We start from the raw sequence: 8,117 nt of genomic DNA, 5'->3' as shown, positions 1-8,117 counted from the left end.
AATGTTTGGTAGAATTCCCCCGGGAAGCCGTCTGGCCCTGGGCTTTTGTTTGTTTGGAGATTTTTAATGACTGTTTCAATCTCCTTACTGGTTATGGGTCTGTTCAGGCTTTCTATTTCTTCCTGGTTCCGTTGTGGTAGTTTATATGTTTCTAGGAATGCATCCATTTCTTCCAGATTGTCAAATTTATTGGCGTAGAGTTGCTCATAGTATGTTCTTATAATAGTTTGTATTTCTTTGGTGTTAGTTGTGATCTCTCCTCTTTCATTCATGATTTTATTTATTTGGGTCCTTTCTCTTTTCTTTTTGATAAGTCGGGCCAGGGGTTTATCAATTTTATTAATTCTTTCAAAGAACCAGCTCCTAGTTTCGTTGATTTGTTCTATTGTTTTTTTGGTTTCTATTTCATTGATTTCTGCTCTGATCTTTATGATTTCTCTTCTCCTGCTGGGCTTAGGGTTTCTTTCTTGTTCTTTCTCCAGCTCCTTTAGGTGTAGTGTTAGGTTGTGTACCTGAGACCTTTCTTGTTTCTTGAGAAAGGCTTGTACCGCTATATATTTTCCTCTCAGGACTGCCTTTGTTGTGTCCCACAGATTTTGAACCGTTGTATTTTCATTATCATTTGTTTCCATGATTTTTTTCAATTCTTCTTTAATTTCCCGGTTGACCCATTCATTCTTTAGAAGGATGCTGTTTAGTCTCCATGTATTTGGGTTCTTTCCAAACTTCCTTTTGTGGTTGAGTTCTAGCTTTAGAGCATTGTGGTCTGAAAATATGCAGGGAATGATCCCAATCTTTTGATACCGGTTGAGTCCTGATTTAGGACCGAGGATGTGATCTATTCTGGAGAATGTTCCATGTGCACTAGAGAAGAATGTGTATTCTGTTGCTTTGGGATGAAATATTCTGAATATATCTGTGATGTCCATCTGGTCCAGTGTGTCGTTTAAGGCCTTTATTTCCTTGCTGATCTTTTGCTTGGATGATCTGTCCATTTCAGTGAGGGGAGTGTTAAAGTCCCCTACTATTATTGTATTATTGTTGATGTGTTTCTTTGATTTTGTTATTAATTGCTTTATATAGTTGGCTGCTCCCACGTTGGGGGCATAGATATTTAAAATTGTTAAATCTTCTTGTTGGACAGACCCTTTGAGTATGATATAGTGTCCTTCCTCATCTCTTATTATAGTCTTTGGCTTAAAATCTAATTGATCTGATATAAGGATTGCCACTCCTGCTTTCTTCTGATGTCCATTAGCATGGTAAATTCTTTTCCACGCCTCACTTTAAATCTGGAGGTGTCTTCGGGCTTAAAATGAGTTTCTTGGAAGCAACATATAGATGGGTTTTGTTTTTTTATCCATTCTGATACCCTGTGTCTTTTGACAGGGGCATTTAGCCCATTAACATTCAGGGTAACTATTGAGAGATATGAATTTAGTGCCATTGTATTGCCTGTAAGGTGACTGTTACTGTATATGGTCTCTGTTCCTTTCTGATCTACCACTTGTAGGCTCTCTCTTTGCTTAGAGGACCCCTTTCAATATTTCCTGTAGAGCTGGTTTGGTATTTGCAAATTCTTTCAGTTTTTGTTTGTCCTGGAAGCTTTTAATCTCTCCTTCTATTTTCAATGATAGCCTAGCTGGATATAGTATTCTTGGCTGCATGTTTTTCTCGTTTAGTGCTCTGAAAATATCATGCCAGCTCTTTCTGGCCTGCCAGGTCTCTGTGGATAAGTCAACTGCCAATCTAATATTTTTACCATTGTATGTTACAGACTTCTTTTCCCGGGCTGCTTTCAGGATTCTCTCTTTGTCACTGAGACTTGTAAATTTTACTATTAGGTGACGGGGTGTGGGCCTATTCCTATTGATTTTGAGGGGCGTTCTCTGAACCTCCTGAATTTTGATGCTCGTTCCCTTTGCCATATTGGGGAAATTCTCCCCACTAATTCTCTCCAGTATACCTTCTGCTCCCCTCTCTCTTTCTTCTTCTTCTGGGATCCCAATTATTCTAATGTTGTTTCGTCTTATGGTGTCACTTATCTCTCGAATTCTCCCCTCGTGGTCCAGTAGCTGTTTGTCCCTCTTTTGCTCAGCTTCTTTATTCTCTGTCATTTGGTCTTCTATATCACTAATTCTTTCTTCTGCCTCATTTATCCTAGCAGTGAGAGCCTCCATTTTTGATTGCACCTCATTAATAGCTTTTTTGATTTCAACTTGGTTAGATTTTAGTTCTTTTATTTCTCCAGAAAGGGCTTTTATCTCTCTCGAGAGGGTTTCTCTAATATCTTCCATGCCTTTTTCGAGCCCGGCTAGAACCTTGAGAATTGTCATTCTGAACTCTAGATCTGACATATTACCAATGTCTGTATTGATTAGGTCCCTAGCCTTCGGTACTGCCTCTTGTTCTTTTTTTTGTGTTGAATGTTTCCGTCTTGTCATTTTGTCCAGATAAGAGTATATGAAGGGCCAAGTAAAATACTAAAAGGGTGGCAACAACCCCAGGAAAAAATGCTTTAACCAAATTAGAAGAGATCCAAAATCGTGAGGGGGGAGAAAGGGGATAAAAAGAGGTTCAAAAAGGAAGAAAGAAAAAAAAAGAAAAAAGAAAAAAAAAAGAAAAGAATTTTAAAAAAGCAAGCAAATAAGAAAAATATAAAAAAGAAAAAAATATATATATTGGATAAACTAGTTAAAAAACGTTAAAAAAGAAAAAGGTAAAAGTTAAAAAAAAATTTACCAGAAGGCGAGAAAAAAAACAAAAAATGAAAAAGAAAAAAATTAAATTAACTGCAAGACTAAAAAAAATCACAGGGAAAAAGCCATGAGTTCTGTGCTTTACTTTCTCATCCTCTGGAATTCTGCTGCTCTCCTTGGTATTGAAACTGCACTCCTTGGTAGGCGAACTTGGTCTCGGCTGGATTTCTTGTTGATCTTCTGGGGGAGGGGCCTGTTGTAGTGATTCTCATGTGTCTTTGCCCCAGGCGGAATTACACCGCCCTTACCCGGGGCCGGGGTGAGTAATCCGCTTGGGTTTGCTTTCAGGAGCTTTTGTTCCCTGAGCGCTTTCTGTAGAGTTCCGGAGGACGGGAATACAAATGGCGGCCTCCTGGTCTCCGGCCCGGAGGAGCCGAGAGCCCAGGGCCACACTCCTCAGTGCGCCCTCAGAGAACAGCGCCCAGTTACTCCTGTCTGCCTGACCTCCGGCCGTGCTCCGAGCTCACCGAGCCTGCGACCAGTTCAAGGTCACACGGAGCTGTGAGCTTACTGTCGGCTCTGTCTCTGTAGCCGGCTTTCCCGTTCCAATACCCGCAAGGTCTGCGACACTCAGACACCCCTGATCCTTCTGTGACCCTGCGGGACCTGAGGCCACGCTGAACCCACGTGGGCTTCGCCCCGGTTTAGCCTCTGGAGCGATGTCCCTCAGCGGAACAGACTTTTAAAGTAAAAGTCCTGATCTTGTGCGCCGTTGCTCCGCCGCTTGCCGGGAACCAGCCCCTCCCCCCGGGGTCTATCTTCCCGTCGCTTTGGATTCACTTCTCCGCCGGTCCTACCTTTCAGAAAGTGGTTGTTTTTCTGTTTCCAGAATTGCTGTTCTTCTCTTCGATCTGCCGATGGATTTTCAGGTGTTTGCAATCTTTAGATACGCTATCTAGCTGATCTCCGGCTAGCTGAAGCAGTCTCAGCCTGCTGCTTCTCCGCCATCTTGACTCCTCCCCCCAATAACTTGGTTTTTTGCTTGTTCTTTTGTTTTTTCAGTTTTTAAATTTTAATTCCAGTATAATTAACATACGGTGTTACATTTGTTTCAAATGTACAATATAGTGATTCAAAAATTCAATACATCGTTACTCATTGCTCCTTATGATAAGTGTACACTTAATCCCATTCAATTATTTCATTCATCTTTCAACCCAGCTCCCCTCTGATATACTTTATTTTCAACTTTTTAATTTAAATTGTAGTTAGTAAACATACAGTCTAATTTGTTTCAGGAGTAGAATTTAGTGATTCATCATAACAGGGGTCTCCTTAACACCTATCACCCATTTACTCCATCCTCCATCTACCTCCCTCCATCAAACTTCACTTAGTTTGTTCTCTATAGTTATGAGTCTCTTATGGTTTGCTTCCTTCTCTCTCATTTGTTTTTTCTTCCTGTATGTATACCTGTTTTCTCCTTAAATTCCACATAAGAGTGAAATCATATGGCATCCATCTTCCTCTCACTGAATTATTTTGCTTACCATAATAATGTAGTGACACATATACCATTACAAATAGCAAGCTTTCATTCTTTGTTTTATAATGTCACATATCATTATCTATTTTCTATTGATTTTCCTTTAATGAATTAGCATACAATGTGATTTTTTTCCGTTTTATTTTATTTCTTTTCAGTGTTCCAAAATTCATTGTTTATGTACCACACTCAGTTCACCATGCAATAAGTGCCCTCCATACAACCTACCACCAGCCTCACCCAACCCCCCAACCCTCAATCCTCCAAAACCCTCAGTTTGTTTCTCAGAGTCCACAGTCTTTCATGGTTTGTCTCCCCTTCCATTTTCCCCCATCTCACTTCTCCTATCTCCCAATGTCCTCCGTGTTATTCCTTATGCTCCACAAGTAAGTGAAACCATATGATATTTGACTCTCTCTGCTTGACTTATTTCACTCAGCATGATCTCTTCCAGTCCCATCCACGTTGATATAAAAGTTGTGTATTCATCATAATACTCCAAATGCATAATACTCCATTGTATATATGGACCACATCTTCCTTATCCATTTGACTGGTGAAGGGCATCTTGGCTCTTTCCACAGTTTGGCGATTGTGGCCATTGCTGCTATGAACATTGGGGTACAGGTGGCCCTTCTTTTCACTACATTTGTATCTTTGGGGCAAATACCCAGTAGTGCAATTGCAGGGTCCTGGGGAAGCTGTATTTTTAATTACTTAAGGAATCTCCATACTATTTTCCAAAGTGGCTGTACCAACTTGCATTCCCACCAACAGTGCAAGATGGTTCCCCTTTTCTCCACATCCTCTCCAACACTTGTTGTTTACTGTGTTGTTAATTTGGCCATTCTAACTGGTGTCAGGTGGTATCTCAATATGGTTTTGATTTGAATCTCCCTGATGGCTAATGATGATGAACATTTTTCCATGTATGTGTCAGCCATTTGTATTTCTTCTTTGGAGAAGTATCTGTTCATGTCTTCTGTCCATTTTTTGACGTGATTATCTGTTTTGGGTGTGTTGAGTTTGAGGACTTCTTTATAGATCTTGGATATCAGCCTTTCGTCTGTAGTGTCATTTGTGAATATCTCCTCCCATTCTATGGGTTGTCTCTTTGTTTTGTTGCCTGTTCCCTTTGCTGTGCAGAAGATTTTGATGTTGATGAAGTCCCAAAAGTTCATTATTGCTTTTGTTTCCTTTGCCTTTGGAGACATATCTTGAAAGAAGTTGCATATTCTCAGACCACAATGCTTTGAAACTGGAACTCAACCACAAAAAGAAGTTTGGAAGAAATTCAAACACTTGAAGCTTAAGAATGTTTGGATCAGCTTTTTTTCACAACAGGTTTGCCGCCAGAACAGAGGTTTCATGAAAACCACCGCTCAACCTAAGCCAGAATGGGGAAGGAAAAGTCTCATATCAACATTGTTGTCACCGGACATGTAGATTCGGGCAAGTCTACCACTACTGGTCATCTGATCTACAAATGTGGTGGGATGGACAAAAGAACTATCGAAAAATTTGAGAAGGAGGCTGCTGAGATGGGAAAAGGCTCCTTCAAGTATGCCTGGGTCTTGGATAAATTGAAAGCTGAACGTGAACGTGGTATCACCATTGATATCTCCCTGTGGAAATTTGAGACCAGCAAGTATTATGTGACCATCACTGATGCTCCAGGACACAAAGACTTTATCAAACACATGATTACAGGCACATCCTAGGCTGGCTGTGCCATCCTGATTGTTGCTGTTGGCATTGGTGAATTTGAAGAAGGTATCTCCAAGAACGGGCAGACCCGTGAGCATGCCCTTCTGGCTTACACACTGGGTGTAAAACAACTAATTGTTGGTGTTAACAAAATGGATTCCACTGAGCCACCCTACAGCCAGAAGAGATATGAGGAAATCATTAAGGAAGTCAGCACCTACATTAAGAAAATTGGCTACAACCCCAGCACAGTAGAATTTGTGCCAATTTCTGGTTAGAATGGTGACAACATGCTGGAGCTAAGTGCTAACATGCCTTGGTTCAAGGGATGGAAAGTCACCCGTAAAGATGGGAATGCCAGTGGAATCACACTGCTTGAAGCTCTGGATTGCATTCTGCCACCAACTCGTCCAACTGACAAGCCCTTGAGTCTGCCTCTCCAGGACATCTACAAAATTGGTGGTATCGGTACTGTCCCTGTGGGCCTAGTGAAGACTGGTGTTCTTAAACCTGGCATGGTGGTCACCTTTGCTCCAGTCAATGTTACAACTGAAGTCAAGTCTTTTGAAATGCACTAGGAAGCTTTGAGTGAGGCTCTTCCAGGGGACAATGTGGGCTTTAATGTCAAGAACGTATCTGTCAAAGATGTTCATCATGGCAATGTGGCTGGTGACAGCAAAAATGACCCAGCTGGCTTCACAGCTCAGGTGATTATCCTGAACCATCCAGGCCAAATTAGTGCTGGATATGCACCTGTGCTGGATTGTCACACAGCTCACATTGCTTGCAAGTTTGCTGAGCTGAAGGAGAAGATAGATCATCATTCTGGAAAAAAGCTGGAATATGGTCCCAAATTCTTGAAATCTGTGACGCTGCATTGTTGATATGGTTCCTGGCAAGCCTATGTGTGTTGAAAGCTTCTCTGACTATCCTCCTCTGGGCCATTTTGCTGTTCATGACATGAGACAGACAGTTGCTGTAGGTGTCATCAAAGCAGTGGAAAAGAAGGCAGCTAGAGCTGGCAAGGTCACCAAGTCTGCCCAGAAAGCTCAGAAGGCTAAATGAATATTATCCCCAATACCTGCCACCACAGTCTTAATCAGTGGTGGAAAAACGGTCTCAGAACTGTTCGTGTCAATTGGCCATTTAAGTTTAATAGAAAATGACTGGTTAATGATAACAATGCATCGTAAAACCTTCAGAAGGAAAGGAGAACGTTTTGTGGACCATTTGTGTGTGTGTGTGTGTGTGTGTGTGTGTGTGTGTAGCAGTTTTAAGTTATTAGTTTTTAAAATCAGTACTTTTTAATGGAAATAAGTTGACCAAAAATCTGTCACAGAATTTTGAGACCCATTAAAACAAAAGTTTAATGAGGAAAAAAAAAAAAGAAAGAAAGAAAGAATGTTTGAATCAACCAGGAAATCAAAGAATAAATTGAACACTTCATGGAACCAATGAGAATGAAGACACTTCAGTCCAAAACCTATGCAATATAGCAAAGACGGTCCTAAGCGGAAAGTACATAGCCATCCAAGCCTCCCTCAAAACAAACAAACAAACAACAACAACAACAAAAAACCTGCAAAAACAAAATGCACAAACTGTCTTTATACCTTAAAGAACTGGGGAATCAACAACAAATTAAGCCAACCCCACACACAAAAAGGGAAATAACCACTATTAGAGCAGAGAAAAATGAGATAGAAACTAGAGATACAGTAGAACACATCAATGAAACTTGAAGCTGGATTTTTTTCAAGATTTTATTTATTTATTTGACAGATAGAGATCACAAGTAGGCAGAGAGACAGGCAGAGAGAGAGGGAGGAGGAAGCAGGCTCCCTGCTGAGCAGAGAGCCTGATGCAGGGCTCCATCCCAGGACCCTGGAATCATGACCTGAGCCGAAGGCAGAGGCTTTAACCCACTGAGCCAACAGGCGCCCCTGGATTTTTGAAAGAATCAATAAGATCGATAAACCACTGGCCAAACTCATCCAAAAGAAAAGTGAGAGGACCCAAATTAATAAAATTATGAATGAAAAGGGAGAGATTTTTTTTTAAGTCGACTTGATGCTCTGTGTGGAGCTCCATGTGGAGCTTTAACTCACAACCCTGAGATAAAGATGTGAGCTGTGATCAAGACTCAAACACTGAACTGATTGAAC

General features: G+C 40.9%; 1 pseudogene; it reads left to right on the top strand.

The window, feature by feature from the left end:
* Positions 1–5,627: 5,627 nt before the first annotated feature.
* On the top strand, positions 5,628–7,065 carry LOC116583229 (annotated as a pseudogene).
* Positions 7,066–8,117: the final 1,052 nt, after the last annotated feature.

This window comes from Mustela erminea, chromosome X (genome assembly GCF_009829155.1).
Source record: "Mustela erminea isolate mMusErm1 chromosome X, mMusErm1.Pri, whole genome shotgun sequence".
Lineage (NCBI taxonomy): Eukaryota > Metazoa > Chordata > Mammalia > Carnivora > Mustelidae > Mustela > Mustela erminea.
The sequence above is the reverse complement of the archived record's forward strand: the minus strand, read 5'-3'. Positions and strand labels throughout refer to the sequence as shown.